This window comes from Lepidochelys kempii, chromosome 2 (assembly GCF_965140285.1).
Source record: "Lepidochelys kempii isolate rLepKem1 chromosome 2, rLepKem1.hap1, whole genome shotgun sequence".
NCBI classification, from domain to species: Eukaryota; Metazoa; Chordata; order Testudines; family Cheloniidae; genus Lepidochelys; species Lepidochelys kempii.
This window is the reverse complement of record NC_136381.1, coordinates 133762380-133781047: the sequence shown is the minus strand read 5'-3', so window position 1 is coordinate 133781047 and position 18668 is coordinate 133762380. Positions and strand designations below refer to the sequence as shown.

The 18668-nt window shown below is 39.7% G+C and overlaps 1 long non-coding RNA gene across 1 annotated transcript; it reads left to right on the top strand.

Annotated features, from left to right (window-relative positions):
• Positions 1-3793: 3793 nt before the first annotated feature.
• LOC140907095 (uncharacterized) lies at positions 3794-18219 on the top strand. Its single transcript, XR_012157371.1, has 3 exons — positions 3794-3869; positions 5816-5886; positions 18074-18219. It is a non-coding gene; the product is annotated as an uncharacterized LOC140907095 (long non-coding RNA).
• Positions 18220-18668: the final 449 nt, after the last annotated feature.

The window sequence follows — 18668 nt, the reverse complement described above, 5'->3', positions numbered from 1 at the left end:
CTTTTTTATTCTCTCTAGTATTGTTTTATGTTTGCCCCGTTACGGTGTACAGTAATTAAAACGCTCTTTGCATTCTCTTTAGCCTTTGTTACCAATTGATGTGTATTCTGATGGTCTAGAAGTTTTGCCATTAGTGACAAATTCATACCAATAGGCATGGGGTGTAAACGTCAATATACGCTCAAATTTTCAATTAACTGACATGTAAACACTGGTAAAGTTTACATAAAATCACAATCTTCAATTTTTATAACATTACAAACACACATGTTGGAATCATTATATACAGTTTGATTATACATTCCGTTAGTTATTACATATTTAGAAATGGTTCTAAAACATACATATCCTTTTCCTATGTACACCACTTCAGTCTTATCAGTCTCTTCAGGATGTACTTTGAAATGGCATACTCCTTCATTGATATTAAAACGTGCGTCGCTAATCTTAAAAACATTGTCTTCACATGTAAATCGTTGTCCTTGCTCTACAATACAGGCTTCTAAATCTATTCACTGCCATTTATCATTGTTCCATACGTCCCATACCTTATGGTCTATTGGATAAAGTATAGAACCCGTTTGATTAATAGCTGGGGCTACACCTTTTCAACAGCAGTGTCTGCTATTGTGACTAGTTAGACAACAATTGAATTGATACTAACATCCTTTTGAAGGTTCTATCTAGCCTCAATCAGTTTTACCATGACTTTCTGTAACCTCCCAGGCCCTGGGCAACTTAGAGTCAGGCTAACCCCCTTTTAATCTACAGTACCTCTCTCCCTGCAGTCTTTGGGCTGCACCCTGTTGGCGAACTGTATGCAAAGAAGGAAACACTGGGATGTGCTGAGTCCCACCCCCCTGAGAGTGCAGGGAGAGGTACTGTGCAGCAATGTGGGCTTCAGTGCCCCTGCTCCCATAGAAAGTCTAGGCATCTGGACTGCACTCTCCCTCTCTCTGCAAGGAGTTCTGCAGGGGTGTAGCCAGGGAAGGCAAGTCCCAGTGCTTACTTGTGTGGCAGCTGCCTCACAAACTTGCCTTTCACTTATTAGCAACCGCCGGATAATAGCAACTTTTTGCTGGCGATTGAGAGATTGATAAGTGGAATCTACTGTATGTGGGGGGAATCCTCAGCCATTAGGGTCCCCCCACCCTCACAGTTAGCCAAGAAAACTGGCAGACCCTATTAGCAAGCAGAGAAGTCTGAAGTGTGGCCTGAAATCCAGAGATTAGACAGATCTGATTCACCCATTGTTCAGATACTTGTGGTTGGTATTATATTTTATTTATTTCCAATTATTGAAATGTATTTGATGTTAACTCCCTGCAGAAACCGTAGTGAAATTTGAAGATGTTTAGGATAGGAAGTGTGTAATTCCTTCTGAGGAAAAGAAGAATGAGGGACACCAAATTGTTTAGTTACCTCATTTACCCCCAGGTGGATATTCCAGCAGCAGGTGCCAGAGTGGCCTCTAGATATCAAACAAGCACATTGCTCCTGAAAACCAAAACTACAGCTAGCAGCTTGGAGACCCCTGGTAAGATCATGCAGTTTCCTTCCCTGTGTGCTGCAGCTCTTTGTTTACACACTGGGTGGGAGGATTTGTCTACATTTGCTGACCATGTCACTTGTGAAATCTCCCCTTGCTGAAATGCAGATATATTGCTTCTCCCAACTTCGTAACTGTCAAAAATATTTTAAAAATATTACCTTTGTCTATCTAGCAAGATCTGTTCTTTATAAACTGAGACTGCTTAATTATCATTTTTACCCTTCAGGAATTTAGAGCTATACAAAATAAGGATTTCTTTAGGCAATTTTTTTTATTTAGTAAGCTAAACTTTGTAATTTATTGATTTATTTTAATGGGAGAATGAGAACAGGTTAGTGTTTAAGTTCCAATGTGGATTCATGCAAGAAGTCTGAATTACATCTAGGTCTCTTCAGTATAGGAATCTGAAGCCTGAAGTACATCAAACCCTTCATTGAAGCTGTAAGGTATGAAAAATGTGTATAGCCTTCTCAAGGACAAATACAAGGATTGCTTTAGTAGTAGTTCAAATAGACTCTTGTTCTGCATAGTAAATTTCATATTATATTTCACAATTGAAAAACGTGACCAAGAAATGCCCCTCTTAAAATACATATGATTAAATGAAAGAATTTGTCATGTACTTATACTTTCACCATTACAAAAGCAAGTCAAAACAGTATGTAGAACAGGATGCAATAAGCTTCTTCAAACAGCTGGAGACCGGGCCACACAGCGTTACATTACATAGCATTTGTTCAAGTCGGTGTCTTAATACTGAAATGAATCTAGTCTTATTCTGTCTGTGTCATGTCTCTTCTGGTTAAATAAACAGTACCATTTAAAAATAAACATTCAGTTTTACATGACACTGAACCTATAAGTTCTTTCTAATGCAATATATTCTTTTCATAAGATTATAACTGTTTAGGGTGCAATTCTGCCTTTCCGGCATTTCCAGCACTAAGGGGCAGTCCAGAGGTGCAGCTCTCAGTGGGAACTCCTAGATGTCTGATGTCTTTTATAGGCACCAAGGCACAGGATGTCAGAGAAAGTATTGTCACTGCATCATTGTTTCACAAGCCATGCGCCGCTCTCTTGCAGAGGCAGCTCTGCAGGCATGTGGGCTTGGAAAAGAATGGAAAAAAATGTCCATGCGCTACACTGGATTACGATGGTCAGATCAAGATCAATTTAGGGAAGGCAGGGCTATTATAAAAGGGGTTTTTAGTAGGTTATTCATGTGGACAAGATGACATTCAACCTGCAAATCACAACCTACTGCATAAGTGTTAAAATAATTGAAAAGACTGATATATTCAATAGGAAGAAGATATTTGGAAAACAGTAAAGCTAGGAAGACTTAAGCATGGCAGAGGATAGCATTCTGAATAAGAACTTACAATGAGATGGTGGCAAAAATAGCCAGTGTGATCTGCAGATGTGTGTGCTGATGCATCATGGAAAGTAGACAATCCATTTTTGTGTGGCATTGGTGATCCTGCATCTAGAATCCTTCAGTTCCAGGCATACCAATATGAGAACAAAATTCTGACAAATTCATACAAGACTAGGACTATCAAATTTGCACTCGATTACACCACGGCCTACGTTGGTCATAAACATTTTTTCAGAATGGTGTTCAGACAGTTGCTGGATATTTGTTACTTTTAATCTATTTAAATTTATTATACAGTGCTGCTGTTGTTTTTGCTCAAAGCAAAACGGTTTCCATGCTATTTAGCCTGACTTGAGGGGATGCAATGCTGTTTGATTCATGAACCATGTTACTTGACAGTTAGAAAGAGCTCCTGAATTTCAGTGCAAGTTAGTAGATGCCTATGGAGGCTGAAGATCTTTGCTAATCATAAGCAGGCAGAATCTGTATATTTTTTCTAGTTACCAAGTTAGACAGGAATAGATACTCCCACATTCAGATCTCCCTTTCGAAAATAGATACAAATATGGAAAGTTTCACTGATTTATTTTTTTTTAATTCTGTCTTACGGTATGAGCTAAATTGCTTGATGCAGCTATTTTAAAAATGTACAGTAATAGACGGTAATTTTCTTAATATCAAAAACCACATTAAGACTCTGAAGAAGTCTAGTCAATGTAGCACCATGACACACAGTCTCCAATAAGAACTAAAGATGTGCAGAATTTTCTTCATGCTGAATTGGAATTTAATAACACAGCTCCTTTTTATTGATACAATTTGTGTGTGTAACTCCCGATGCACAGAAAACACTCTCCAAACATCTATCATAAGATCTTCAGATGAGGACATGGGCAAGTTGTCTGAATTAGCCATCAGTCACCAACAAGCATTCCTGAGGTAAATTCTGTCGAAATTACTTCATATCTGTTCAGCATGTCTGTATGAAATGCCCTAGAAAGAAATTCAAACTGACAGACACCCAGCTAGAAATATTGAAGGTTCAGTGGAAATCAGCTGTCAATGACTATTTCATCTAGAACTCTAGACTTCTTGTTGGTTTATGACATATTTCTCATAGGTTTTTAATCTTTGCTATTAAATTTTAGTCCCACTTTACCAAGTTTTGCGGTGGTATTCCATTGTAGGGTTTTTTTGTTCCAACTTTACTACAGCTGTAGTAGGACTATTGGACTTGGTTCAACATTACAGCCATCCAATTTTACACCAGAGTAACAACATTGATTTCATCAGCGTCTCATCAGCATAAAATTGGAGCAAGGCAGCAATGAATCAGACCCATTGTTCGCTCTTAAAGTGGCAGGACAACAGCACAGTAAAATAGTTTTCCATTTCCATGTTTATAGTTGGGCCAGTAGGAGGGAATCATGGACCTTTCTATCCTATTCTCTCAGGAGGGAAGAACTAAATCCACTAAGTTCAAAATTTTACAAATCTTTTATACATTTTTTTTGGTAGCTCACAAACCAGTTGTGTACTCCTTTTCTTTTTGCGAATACAGACTAACACGGCTGTTACTCTGAAACCTCTCCTCCTTCTGTAATTCAAATTTTGTTTTTTTCCCCCTCTGTGGTAATTCATTATTTTTTTGTTAAAAAATAAAATTCCAAAGCCTTTTCAGTTAAAGGGAAACCTTTTAGGAATAAAATAGCATGTTACCCCTAAAATAAAGGCCAGTCCAGTGGGGTAGGTGCCCTGCATATGATTTACACCTCATATTGTAGGTAAGATTGTTCGTAGAGCAGTGTGGGTGTGCAAAGGGGCAGAAAGAGCACCAGGAACTTCCCTCTTTACACCTGCACTTGGACCAAGCGCAATGATAGTCTTTGCACTCTCTGGCAGGAAGACAATATGAGGCTTGTGCTCGGCTGCATGGTTTGCTAGGTGCTAGATTATCTAAATTGGATAGGGGGTGGCAGAGCAATGCCCTTGTTCCCTACATACGAAATAATCAGTAGAGCTGTCTGGGTACCTCCTGGAGCTCTTTCAGTGGGGAAGTGCACCTCCACACACTGCTAATGAGAGGGAGGGTTGTGCTTTAAATGTACAGTGTTTCCCTGTATTAGTATTTTAGCTTGTCTTCTCTCCTCTGATCTCATCTACATTCTTTCACAATGTCACTGTAGTGCAACATTTGCCCAATAATGCCTGAGTCCAAGTCGAGCTCTGAACCCTCAATATGTGAATTAGCCTGACCTAAACAAACCATTCCTCAAACTAATTTTCCCTCTGATACGCTCTTTTGTTTTTAAAATAGGCAGATAGGTAGCTCCTCAGTACTTCAAATACTTGTTTCATTATGCAACATCAAACATGATCTTTGAGTGAATAACAGCCATCATTATCATAAAGGGCAGCCATCCAATACATGGTGTTTGGGCAACATCATCACTTTAGGATCCTGCCACACTTTGTATCTGTTTACTAACCATTCAAAAACTGAATGCTCCAAAGTGAGCATATATTACATGTTCACAAATTCAGGGTAAATTCATCTAACTGGAAAGAATCTGCACAAAGCTCCTAGTCTAAGCCTTTGTGGGCATGACAAAGATACAGTGATAATAGATCAGGACCTGTAGGCAACTTACGGTTTTGTACTAACTGCAGGGCTGAAATCCTGGCCCCAGTTGAAGCCAATTGCAAAACTCCCACTGACTGAAGTGGGGCCAAGACTTCATCTCAGGAGAGCAAATTAACTGCTAAAAATGCAAAATCACTTTATGATCTTAGTAGAATGTGTGCTTTAACGGCAGTCTTTTGGTAGGAAACAGTTACTGTCCAATTTTCTTCTCTGACTGCATGTCTCACTTGTAATCAATCAGGTTTTGTCCGAGCAAGGACTTCAGAACCAGACCATGAGTAGAACTGCATTAGGATTTGGCACTGCATTAAGGTGATTATAATCATATTAAGATTTTCAAGAACCCCAAATACTTAACTGAAATCCTGAAATTTTGTATTTTCTTATTAAATGTTAAAGTATGTATAGTCTGTTGGATTAAATGATGCATCTTTCATATCCTGGAGCTACTTTCTTCATCTGCTTTTCATCCAATTCTTTTCCCGTCCTTTCCCATTATTTTGTCTCAGGCCTTGCTGTACCTAAAAGGTGTCTGGGTTTCTGTGGCATGAGGCTCTGTAAGGTTTTTTTTGTTCATTTGTTTTTTAATCTTTTTCCAGGACTTTCCAGGTGTGTAAACACCTTTAATATATATTAGCACTGAGAGGTCTTCTCTCTCCCATGTGCATCTGTGTAACTCCCATTAATGATAATGGTGTTTATACTTTCATATTAAGAGGAAAAGAGACTCCTTAAATATAAGCAGATCTGCTTTAATCAAATTGTTTATGCAATCTTTACCTGCCATATTTTTAAAGAATTTTTATTTTTTTTACCATATTCCAGTCAAATCTGTAATGACGGTAAAGCATCGTACAGATGCAAATCAATGAATGCAAATATCTTTAGGCTACAATCCTGCAAACACTTACACATGTGCTTAACTTTGATTTCACTGTGACTACTCATAGTAAAGTTAAGCATGTGCATAATTGTGTGCAGGATCAGGGTTTTTTATATAACCTTTGAATACCAAACATTCAGTAAAGTGGGCAATAAATATCCTCCCTTAACAGGAGTGGAGAAAAACTGAGATTTTTTTTACATAATAAAGGTTAACTATTATATATCGTGAACAAATTCTAGTGAGAATCACTTATGTAAATATCAATTTTCCTAAGAAGTTTTTAAATGAATTATGATCAGAGATTAGATAAGGATGGGAAACATATATGGGGACGAGTCCATCAATATGCTTTATATTAATTCAAGATAGGTTAACATAAAGTACTGATATATCTGTGATGCCATGTGTACATTGCATAGATTTAACTACTGTTCCTTTTTTTTTCAGATAAGTCCATTGACACCCTCCCTGTATACCTACACATTTATACTTAGTGAAGTTCCGATTGTATGTCCTTTTCTTCTGTTTTCATCTTTGAAGAGTCATACTTTACCTTCTCTCCCTCAGATTGTCTTGTCTGTCATTCCCTAACTAAAAGGTTATTTCAATTTTAATTACTAACAGCATTTTGTTAACCCTCTCTGATCACTTGGGATTATATACTTAAATATATTGAAAAGGACAAGTACTATCAATCCAATGCTTTCCTACACACTATTTTATTTTTACTTGAGCAGTTTGTGGCTAAAAAATTCGAAGAATTTGCTTTTCACTACTTACTGGACTTTTAAAATGATATTTAAAGGATTTTTAGGGGTCATATGCATTTGATAGATTAGTGAATAAGATCATTAGTGGGGATGTGTCTAGGTCTTGACATCCATGAAAATAACGAGTAACTTAGATAACTGGTGCAGTCTGAGGCTTTAATTAAGCTTTAGTTTCACCCTAGGAGGTGGGATACATCAGTTGCCAATGGCTGGATCAAGGGTGAGTCTGGGTTATTGTAAGCCTCATATGTGAAAGATCTGAAAACAGAAGCAGCTGCTGTTGAGCTTGGCTGGCACAGTCACTGCCATGAGCATTATTAACAGTCTAGCTGCTGGCACTTTTGTATTGGTTTGGCTGGTCAAAAAAACAGAGTGCCTTGGAATCGACACAGAGTGTAAACCTTCTTTAATTATCAAAGGCCAAATCCTGTGGCACCCTGTGAATCCACAAAGGAATAAAACGCATGTCGGTAGCACCAGGACAACGCTGTGCAGCTTCACACCCAGAGTATGGGGCAGAATCTGCAAAGCAGGTCTCCACAGCTCACTAAAATCGATGAGACTGAGGAAGGAGCACAAGGCAGAGATATCCTGCAGGGCTGGCAATTTGCAAATAAGGCTGACTCTTTGATCATCAGGGTGCCAACTCTCTGAACCCAGTCTGATTCCAAGATAAGTCACGTCAGTAAGAGCCATCTGGACTTTTTCAGGGTTGATCATAAACCCTGACCCATGGACCTTTCCCAGTACAGCATCCAGAGTCTCTAAATTTGCCTGCCTGGTGGTGCTGGAAATTAATATGTCATCAACATAACTTAGGATATATTCTGTGTTCCTTATGTCCCTCCACATTCCAGAGACTTGCTTATGACAAATAGAGGGGTGTTTTGCAGCCTTTGTGGGATTCTGCTGAATGTGTATTATTGTCGCTCATAGGTAAACGCAAACTTATGGTGGGAAGTTGCATGGAGGGATATTGAAAAGAATGTGCTTGCCAAGTGAAGCACAATAAAGCATCTTGCCCTGATGTGTAATTGCTGCCATAATTTCATTATATTTGGCCACTACCAGAGTGGGGTGGAAGATGGCAGCCTTCACAGGGCCCACTTTGTTAAGTGAGAATTCACAATGAATACCATCAACTCGGCCACCGAACATTGCTCAGCAATCTCCCAGTTATCAGAGCAGCAACTCAACTCAACTACCGGAGCAAGCCTACGTTTTACATGGTTTAGCTCACTGTGGTCCACTGTTAGGTGCCAGGTTTTGTGGTCCGCCTTAAACACTGGCCAAATAGGGGAGTTACAGGAGCTCTCTGTTTCCCTGACCACCCCTTGCTGAACTAGGGCCTTGATGGTAGGTTCTAGCCCTTCTATGGCAGCAGCAGGGTACCTATACTGCTTTAAAGGCCTTGGGTCGGGTCCATCCATCCAAACCGCCGCTACAATTTTGCCATATTGCAATATGTGTATAGCTAACGCTCCTGGATATTTCATTACCACTTCAGTTATGTCAGATTCCCATTTAGGCATAATGATATTTTCTGGAGCCTTCAGGGCAGTGACCCAATGAGGCGCTGGTATTAGGCCATGCTGATTTGCTTTCTTGCAGTGGATCAGCTGTCTGTTAGCTAAGTCCATGATCAAATTTAGCTTTGCCAAAAGGTTGATTCCCAGGATGCCCTGGATGCCAAAGGTGGCTCGGGTTGACTCTGGGTATAGTGCACTTAATAGATCTTGTAAAGGGCCTCATGCTGCTACCCCCATTAAAATCCCTCTAGGATCCTTCTTGTTGCTACGGGAATCGGTTTTATTCTAGGTTCTTCCATGGAACACAAAAGGGAAACAGGCACCCATGTCTACCATCATAGGTTGGCTTAGTTCCCCCGAACTCTCCCTCCATGGTGACCATTGTTACAGGTCTTCCCCAGCTATCATGGAATATGGGAGCCTTATCTGGGGAATGAGGGGGAGTCCGGTCCCATCACAATACGATGGAAGAGGTGGCTGCCTGTTCTGGTTGGCTCTTTTTATTTAGAGCCTACCTTTGCAGAAGCTCTTCAGTGGGCAGCCTGTCAAAATCTTCTCTGTTTTCAAACACAGCAGCTGTTTCCACACCAGGTTGTGGAATGCTTTCTGTTCCTCCCGGTGCAGGCTGCTTGATTGTCCTTCTCAATTTTGGTGAGATGCTGCTAGTCTTTTAGTGCTTTGGGAATAGCTGGGACTTCCCTGAGAACTTTTCCTGAACTCCTTCTTTCCCTTCTCAGTTACCACAGACACTCGTTTTCTGGGGGCAGACGATGGGAAAACTTCCCGCTGAATTTCAAATGACTTTCGCAGGTGATTTTTGATCTCCCTCAGAGTGATTATCTGGGGATCCTGTGCTCCCAGGGCCACCTTGAGCATAGGGGTGAGTCCTTGCCAAACTGCCTCTCTAAATTTGGGAGTGTCATAGGATGATGCTCCAGATGGCCAATAGAGGAGGGTTTCTTTTTTTTCTGTTTAAATATTTCTCTGGACATTCAGTGGCCCATTGGCGCTCAGAATAATAACAGCCAATCATGTTCTGGCGCAGATAATAAAATTTTAAAATGCCTTCATATAACTGCAGATTGGAATCTATATCTGCAACCTGAAGTGTCCAGGGAGGGCACTAAAACCCTCCCCTGACACTTGGCTATGAGGTCGTTCAGGTCCTGCACCTGCGTCTATTGTCTCTCAATCTGTGATGAATGAATCCTATTCTGAGCCTTGATTGCCTCCACTCTGCAACCCGTCTTTTCTAATTCTATATTACAAGCCTTAAACAGATTTTCCAGTTCCTGAACCCTATCTGCCAGTGTTGTGCTATACTTATTTAGCTCCACACAGACTGAATACAGGCCATAAATCAGAGCCCACTTTTTAACCTTCTTGGAAGACTTTGGTTTATCCTGGACGAAAGCCTCCCACTTTGGGGTCAGAGTGGCAAATGAGTCCCTCCCCTGAAACAGTCCCTCTCCCCAGAGGCTCTTCCCTTTTCTCAATAAGTACACACCAAACACAAGGGAATTTTTATTCTGCTCCGGCAGCCACCTGGAGGATCCATAGGTCTGTATGTTCATGGTGGCTGGTGTGACAGGAACCGCCAGGACCATGGGCTGTATTGCCCACTACCAGGGCTGGATTACTCTCCTGTGGGCCTGGGGCTATTAGATTTTGTGGGGCCCCTGTATACAAGTCTTTTTCCTGGGAGGGAGTTTGGTGAAGGAGGGGTCTGGGGCAGGGGATTGGGGTGCAGGAGCGTGTGCGGGGTCTGGGAGGGAGTTTGGGTGCAGGAGGGGGATCCTGATCTGGAGCAGGGGGTAGGGGTGGAGGAGGGGGGTGCGAGGTGTAGGCTGGGAAATGCTTATCACAGGCGGCTCCCGGCTGGTGGCACAGCAGGGCTCAGGCAGGCTGCTTGCCATAGCCCCACGCTGCTCCCAGAAGCAGCCGGCTGCTAGCATATCTCTACGGCCACTTGGGGGAGGGGGACAACGTGTCTCTGTGTGCTGCCCGCAAGCACCAACCCCGTAGCTCTCATTGGCCAGTTGAAGACTGTGCTGGGGGTGGGGGCAGCGCACGGAGCCGCCACCCTCACCAGGGGCTGCAGAAATGTGCTAGTAGCTGGCTGCTTCTGGGAGCGGCATGGAACCACGGCATGCAGGCAGGCAGCCTGCTGAGCGCCCAGCGGTGGACTTTTAGTGGCCCAGAGTTGGAGATCTCTGCCTGTGATTTATTTTTGCGGGGCCCCCCTTGAGCCGGGGCCCTGGGCTGCCGCCCCTAAAGCCCCTGCCTTAATCCGGCCCTGCCCACTACTAGTGCCCTATTTGCTTCGCAGCAACAGTTGAACACACCTGACACTGGCCGGCATGTGCTGGAGACAGGAATATCTCCCCCAGTGGCAGTATCTGCTACTTTACTGGTGGGCTTGGTTATGTCCGGCTTAAGCCAAACTGGTCTCAGTGTCCACGCTGGCCAGGACAAGATGATTTGTTCCCCCTAATCCTGCATCTATCATGGGGTTGTTACAATCCCAAATGAAAACACACAATGGGGTAAGGCGCAAAATAGTTGACAAGATTTATTAAACTAAGGTAAGTTAACAAAGAGTAGGACCCCCAAACTTGTAGGACCAGGTATAAGCAAACTTGGCAGCTAACATATAAAGAGAGCATGAAGGTCAGACCTACCCTAAGTACACAGGTAGATGGTGAGAGTTACTGAGATGTCACTATACCATATCTCCCTCCATGCTGCAACCACCATTCCAGAGGACATGCGTCCATGCTAATGACAGATTCTGCTCCATAACGATCTAAAGCAGTGCAAACCGACAAATGTTCATTTTCATCATCTGAGTCAGATGCCACCAGCCAAAGGGTGATTTTCTTTTTTGGTGGTTCGGGTTCTGTAGTTTCTGCATCAGAGTGTTGCTCTTTTAAGACTTCAGAAAGCATGCTCCATACCTCGTCCCTCTCAGATTTTGGAAGGAACTTCAGATTCTTAAAACTTGGGTTGAGTGCTGTAGCAATCTTTAGAAATCTCACATTGGTACTTTCTTTGTGTTTTGTCAAATCTGCAGTGAAAGTGTTCTTAAAACAAACAACATGTTCTGAGTCATCATCCAAGACTGCTGTAACAGAAAATATATGGCAGAATGTGGGTAAAACAGAGCAGGAGACATACAGTTCTCTCCCAAAGAATTCAGTCACAAATTTAATTAATTATTTTTTAAATGAGCGTCATCAGCATGGAAGCATGCCCTCTGGAATGGTGGCTGAAGCATGAAGAGGCATACGAATGTTTAGCATATCTGGCACGTAAATACCTTGTAATGCTGGCTACAAAAGTGCCATGTGAACACCTGTTCTCATTTTCAGGTGACATTGTAAATAAGAAGAGGACAGCATTATGTCCCGTAAATACAAACAAATTGTTTGTCTGAGCGATTGGCTGAACAAGAAGTAGGACTTGAGTGGACTTGTAGGCTCTATAATTTTACATTGTTCTGTTTTTGAGTGCAGTTATGTAATAAAAAAAATACATTTGTAAACTGCACTTTCACGATAAAGAGATTGCACTACAGTACTTGTTTGAGGTTAACTGAAAAATACTATTTCTTTTGTTTATCGTTTTTAGCGTGCAAATATTAGTCATCAAAATAATAAGATAAAGTGAACACTGTACACTTTGTATTCTGTGTTGCAATTGAAATCAATATATTTGAAAATGTAGAAAAACATCCAAAAATATTTACTACATTTTACTTGGTATTCTATTGCTCACCAGTGTGATTAATCACAATAAATTTTTTTGAGTTAATCGCGTGCGTTAACTGCGATTAATCGACAGACCTAGTTACAAAAGATATGGCCACTGAGATTGCTATGGATGTTAACATAGCATTAACTATTGACTCATTTATTTGATTTTTATTGATTATGTTTCCTAGAAATTGCATTTTAGCAATATTAACTCAAAGCTATCTTTCCCCCTGGTAATTGTGGTATGTAGTTTGTAAGTAGATTCCTTTACACTTATAAAACATATTTTTATTAACTATATAGTGCATGTGTTCTCTCTCTTTCTCATGCCCACCCACCCACACGCACATAGACATCAGTACTAAAAGCCACGACTGCTTCTCATGCCTTGGTGGGTGCCAAATGAGCCAAATAGCCTCTATACAGCTAGTAGAATTCTCAGCTTTCCCGTGACAACTTTTACAGTGCAGTTATCTTGTCAATATGGAAAAAACTCTGTGGCACATTGAGGATTTGGGAGCAATGTAAAATAAAAATATTGTATACAATTAATAATTCAAAGGATACTCTACTGGTAGGACAGTAAGGAGAAAGTCAAGCGGCAGCAGGGAGTGGTAAACACATCTATGGACCCTTCTGCATATGACATAGGGTCCTGCTATTAAGTAAATTACCTACACGTCTCAGCTAATGGAAAACAAAACCAAAGACCACCTTATCTTAGCCTTCCTTACGATGCAAAAGAAAGGATGGGAAGGAAAGCCGTGTCCTTTATAGAATTCACATTTTAAAATCCCACAGCCCCAGTTAAGGTTATAATTTCACCAATCATGAAAGGTGAAGACTCTAGTGAATTGTGAAGTTCCTCTTCGCATTTTTATTCTTTACCTGAAGAATTGACAGAGAATCCCATCTATAATACACAGGAAATGCTTATAATGCCATATTTATTTGTGAGAAGAGGGGCTCTTTTTAGTTGTTACAATTTTAACAGTGGTAAAGCATCAGCCAGAAAGGTTTCTATTTATATTAGGTTTCTTTCCACTGTCTGCTGTTTATTTTTATGAGTATCTTTGGGATGGTTACCCTGGTAACCAATGTGGGCATTGGCTGTAAATGACTGTACTGTAAACTCACACTTGCAGGGCTTGTAATGTTTGGAAAATAATTATTTTAATGGTAAAAAGAGTGGGGTGGAGTTTGCTAGGAAAAATTAAAGAGAAATTACTACTTACGTTCTCCCTCCTTTACTCACTCTTAACTTCTGTTGCTGCACTTCATGCCAATACTAGCCTCTGTTAGCTACAGGAGAGAGCTAAATCTGTGACAGTACTTTCAGTGGATTTTGCAGTTTTATCCATTTTAAAAGCAAAGTCACATCTTTCATGGCCATGTTGCAGCATGTGTGTTCTGGAATGGTTTGCTGTATCTGAAGTGAGGTCATCTAAATACATAATGTCAACTAGTTTTATTTCAGCAAGATTCAAATTCCAAAAGGCTACCAAAATGCACTTTTCCATCTACCTCTTCTAGGCCTCCAGTTCTGTAATTCTGCATAGAGCTGCCCCTAACGTTTAGAATAGACAATATTTTATTAGCCATTAATGAAATGACTGTTTATATTGTAGAGGGAAAGGAAGCAATGTAAAGGCCTGCATTTTTTTAAGCCATAAAGGGATAATAGACAGATGAAGGCAAACTCTAAATATTAGGACATTCGTGCTTTGGGATTACGTTTGCATTTTTATGTATTTTACTCTTGAAGCAATCATTCTATTTTATTGTGATATAGCAATCAACACTCACCAAGCTATCTACACATACTGCAACATTAAAAAGTTACAGTTGGCAGCATTATTTACTGATTGTAGCACAGTAAGATCTTAAAATAGGAGTCAAAATTATTAGACTAAAGCAAAAATCTGTCACATTAAGAGTACTAAGTACTGTCTAATAGATGCAAAAGTGATTTTGTAAACCAACTGCCCCAACCACACATATGTATATTATACTGGTAGCTGAGAGTGCCTGTGGACACTTGAATTGACCATTATAACCCCTTGTTTCCATTTGATCATACATTTCTGAAAGTTTCACCAAGCAGGATGAAATTCCCAGGCCTGGTCTCTGTTCAAAGGAGGAGTTCAAAGGAAAGGGTGAACCAAATGTGTGTTTAAAAATACATTTCCATAGACCCTTGCCTCACTCACTACATAAAACTCCGCAATGGTGAACCTTATTCAGTGTATACTGGTTGCTCATACCATCCAGGAAAGATATTCCATGGCTCCCCTCCCTGCCCCTCTCCATGTCTGTCCAGCTACAACCCACAAATTCAGGTGAAATCTCAAAAGCGCATTATAAACCTGATCTAATATTCCAGTCTGACTTCAGCGAACTTTGGATCAAGCCCTATTTTCAAAATGGAGGGGCTGATGACTACCTGATGGGAGATGTAAATGGTATTGTCACAACTCCCAGCGTACACTTCATTCTGATTTTCAGCATGAATGCCCTGTGTGCCTCATGGCACAGGGGAGTATAGGGCCTTAAGTAATCTGCCATCGTATCTCGTAAAACACAAATAAGAACTCGACTCTCAAAATACTTGATAGACATGAAGTTCAGTTATAGGACTCTACAATAGTCTGTAGCCCTTAAAGGGATCTCGATGTCATAGAAATCATTTTAAAAAATCCCTCTTCTTTTTGGCATCAAAATGTTTCAAGGTGGTATAAACAGCAGAAGCATTCCTTTTAAGGAATGAAGATACCCTTTGTATGCCACTGTCATAAAAAATGGTGCCTGGTAAACTTTGCACTGAATAAAATCTTTCAAAGATTTCTAAGAGGCACTAATGGTGCTTTAAAGAGATGTTTTAATGTGTTGTGTGATATGACGTATGGCATTCAAGTAGTGTATTTTAACTAATGGATCAGAACATGTGATGCAAAATCTATAGGAAAATACAGATGTCACTCCGTTAGAATATGTTATAAATTCCTACGAATATAAAGCGATAAAGGCATGCTGCTTTTTTTTTAATTGTATTGCTTCTTAATGTAGAAGGAGAACAATGATAGTTCTAAGATGTGCTATTTACTGTAAACTCCAGCAATTTAGTAAATAAAACTCTTAACAGTTGGGCTGTTCTAATATCGACACTAAAACCTATGTTAAAAATGTCAAACCACACTGATTAGTTCTCTCCTATAATGTGTATAAAATAATGTGTTATTTTTTGTGTGACTCATTGCAGCAAGAACTTAATATGCTCTTCACTTAAATCCTAGTAAGTTAGATCTGTACACATTACCAGTATGCATTGATAAATTGAGGCCATACCTACAAACAAGCTTTATGCCCTTTGAAGAATAAGTAAATCTTGCTTATTAAATAGGCATGCACTGGATCATGCAATAAAACATTTGGATTATTCTGGAGATCCTTGAACCAAAGACTTGCTTATTTCACAAATTAGCTAAGGAGTACAGCAGCCAATGATGTCACCAATTCATGCAGCACTAAAGGCATCTTAAAAGTACAGCAGGTGCCTTTTCCTGCTATTTTATAATGCTGTGTTCTGGATTTTTCCCGGGCATGGAAGATTAAAATGTCACCCGAACACTTTTCCATATTGGAGACAACCAACTGGAATCAACATACAGTAAAATTGGATACTGTCTTATTTTAATATGTTTATAAATGGCTAATAAATATTTTAATTCCTTTATAAAAGTAATTAACATTTTTTATCTTTTAAAAAAACCTCTACCATCTTTCCTGCCCTTCCACCTGTATAATTCTAACATTTATTTTAAGCGGTGGAATTTTAGGGTTTTTTGCAATGTAGCTTTCCAGTTTTGTTCTACCATAATGATTACATCAGCTATGTTTAAGTGATAAAGACATGAGTTTACAGGAGCAATGGAGTAAATGCATTAAGGAGGTGCTGTAGCACTAGCAGTTAATCATAGTATGCATCATCAAAATATCCTGGTGGTCTCGCAGGGACAATAAATTAGTAGTGATTTAGCTTTTATAAGCAAATGCAAGGGATGATCATTTACAAAAACATATGTTACTTCAGTTACAAACACATACAACAAGCTTAAACTCTCAGGCACCATAGGTTGGCAATAATTATCACTTGTAACAGAGGTAAGAAATTGAGTAGCATATATCTTTGTTATTATGAAAGTATCTATTTAGTATATAAGAGGCTGATCCTGTGCTTCCTGCCAGATTCTGAGCCCCCTCAACTCCCTTTGAGTGCAATGAGAAAGAGTCAATGGAAGCTGAAAGTGCTCAGCTACTCACAAGATGGGGATGTAAAGAACAAACATTATTGGAGCATTTTTATAAATATATATTAGAATTAGGAAAGATGCATATCGTAAAACTTCATATTCTGTAAACATTCTCCAAAGCTGCTGAAGTATGTCTGGAACCAGACAAAGATTCAGACAATATTGTAATCAAATACTCTTCTTTCCCAGTCTTACTGTGTGGAGTATATTCTAATAGACTAGGATACACTGGATGATGATCTTATTTGACCTGGTGTTAGAATATTCTTGGTGTAAAAAATAAAGTGTGATGAGCTGCATTTGTCTGAAATGTTAGAAATGTCAGATTAATTCCTCATATGCACAAAGAAGGGATTCTGATTAAGTATGGATCTGTGGGAATTCAACCTCACTATAGGCGGACCTGGTAGCATTGTTATTATTAAGGTTTTCTGACACTTCCCATTATAAGATCCTTTATTGAGTTCCTTATAACTTTGCCAAACTAAGTGTTTGGGCTGAAATTTTCCATGCCCAGTGTCTGAAGTAATTGTTTTGGAAAATTCTAGCTAAAACTGTTCAGCCATTTCTGAGAACAAGGCTATGGAAAGATGCATTATTTTACAAATAAAACTGTTGACACTTTCTTTGGAAAACTCTAGTGTTCCTATGCTTGGGGCAGAGACTTAGAATTTGACAGAGGTGTGTGGCCTTTGTGTCAGGAATGTGTCTTGTGCTGTTCCTGTGTTTAGGGGCGGGGGGAGACCCAAATTTGGCCAAGTTATAAGCATATTGAAAAATTGCATTAAACACATGCTAAGTGGATTTTAGCAGTCAACATTTCTGAAGATTTCACACACCCTGAACATGCTCAAGCCTCTTACAACTCCTAAGATTTATACTTGGATACATTGTGCATGTACCATCTCCATAGAGTGATTTGGCATGCTTCATCCCCTCACGGCCCCTAAATGTGATAAGATTGTGCCATGATGGAATTTGTTTTTGTTTTTTTCAAATCACATTCAAAGAGTACTATTAAGGTTGTAAAGTCAAACACTCAGAAGTTAGGAAATGCCAAAATTAAGGTTGCCTTTTCAACCTTAATTCACCCCCTTGTTTATATACATTAGGATAGTCTTAAATGACATGATCACATACCATTTTTTCCACAGGGCCCTGTTTTCTTTGGTGCATAGGATGGACTTGTTCTGGGTGTGAATCTGGTTTGTATTGTAAAGGAGAATGTTGTCTGCTTTATTTATTGCAGAAGTTGGAAGGTATGTGGTGAATGTACCAGGAAACTGCAGGAAGAGAGAGGATGGTATCCAGTTTAAGGCAGTTGAATGCTTCCCTTTCACTGTACACATACAAACTGAAGAAAAAGTATTCCCATCTATGATCATCAAAATTTACGGATAGGTAAAGTAAGAAAAATTCTGCTTGAGAACTTATTAGAGTTTGACTTAAAGATATTTACTTTGTATATTTTGACATGGGTCATTGACAATTTGTGTTTCATTGGTTATAAAGCTTTTAACTTTTTTGAATTTCAGTGTCTACTCTCCTTAAATAGCTAGTGGCTAACCCTGCCCCCCCCCCAATAATTTTCCACAACTATGAAAATTTAAATGTTTAAAATAGAAAAATGCTTCAAAATATACATTAATCCATCAAAATCATAAAAAGAAAAATTGAATTCTGCCTAGCTTATATATAATGCTAAGTATTCTGAAAACTCTGTTCCCAGGCACTCCAGTTGAGCACCCACAATTAGTGGATACAGTCTCTCAGTGCCTCAGTTCCCAACTATAAAATGGGGATAATCCCACCCGCTTATCTCACAGTGGTATAGCAGAAATAAA